This window comes from Palaemon carinicauda, chromosome 20 (genome assembly GCF_036898095.1).
Source record: "Palaemon carinicauda isolate YSFRI2023 chromosome 20, ASM3689809v2, whole genome shotgun sequence".
Classification (NCBI taxonomy): Eukaryota; Metazoa; Arthropoda; class Malacostraca; order Decapoda; family Palaemonidae; genus Palaemon; species Palaemon carinicauda.
The window spans coordinates 119,917,726-119,918,703 of NC_090744.1; positions in this window are offsets into that span (position 1 = coordinate 119,917,726).

A 978-nucleotide genomic window follows, 5' to 3' on the forward strand; every position below is an offset into this window, starting at 1 on the left:
ACTAAAATTCTACTCGCGTTGAAAATTTGTGATCGGTTGTCAATGAATTTTTTTTTTGTCTTAATTCAATGTTATATTTGCATAGCTTTTCTATGTGGATGACTTTTCAAAAAAAAAAAATCTTCAATCTCATGTTATTTATACGTATTGAAACACCATATTTTTCTTTTAGAAAAAGCAAATCCTACTTGTGTTGAAAAGTTGTAATTGGTTGTGTCAGTGAAAAAATCTTTTTCTGGTCCTTATTCAATAATCTAGTAGGTTGGCCATGGCACTAACCGGCCGTTGAGATACTACCGCTAGATAGTTATGGGGTCCTTTGACTGGCCAGATAGTACTACATTGGATCCTTCTCTCTGGTTACGGTTCTTTCCCTTTGCCTACACAGACACCGAATAGTCGGACCTATTCTTTACAGACTCTCCTCTCTCCTCATACATCTGACGACACTGTGATTGCCTAACAATTCTTCTTCACCCAAGGGGTTAACTACTGCACTGTAATTGTTCAGTGGCTACTTTCCTCTTGATAAGGGTAGAAGAGAGACTGTAGCTATGGTAAGCAGCTCTTCTATGAAAAGGACTCTCCAAATCAAACCATTGTTCTCTTTTCTTGGGTAGTGCCATAGCCTCTGAACCATGGTCTTCCACTTTCTTGGGTTAGAGTTCTCTTGCTTGAGGGTTCACTTGGGCACACTATTCTATCTACTTTCTCTTCTTGTTTTGTTAAAGTTATTATAGTTTATATAGGAAATATTTATTTTAATGTTACTATTCTTTAAAAATTCAATTTTTCCTTGTTTCCTTTCCTCACTGGGCTATTTTCTTTGTTGGGGCCCCTGGGCTTATAGCATACAGCCTTTCCAACTTGGGTTGTAGCTTGGCATTTAATGATAATAATAGTAATGGCTTCTCACGAAAAAATTACTTAAATGTCATGTTTGCACCTATTAAGAAGCACAGTAGTTTCCTTCTAGTA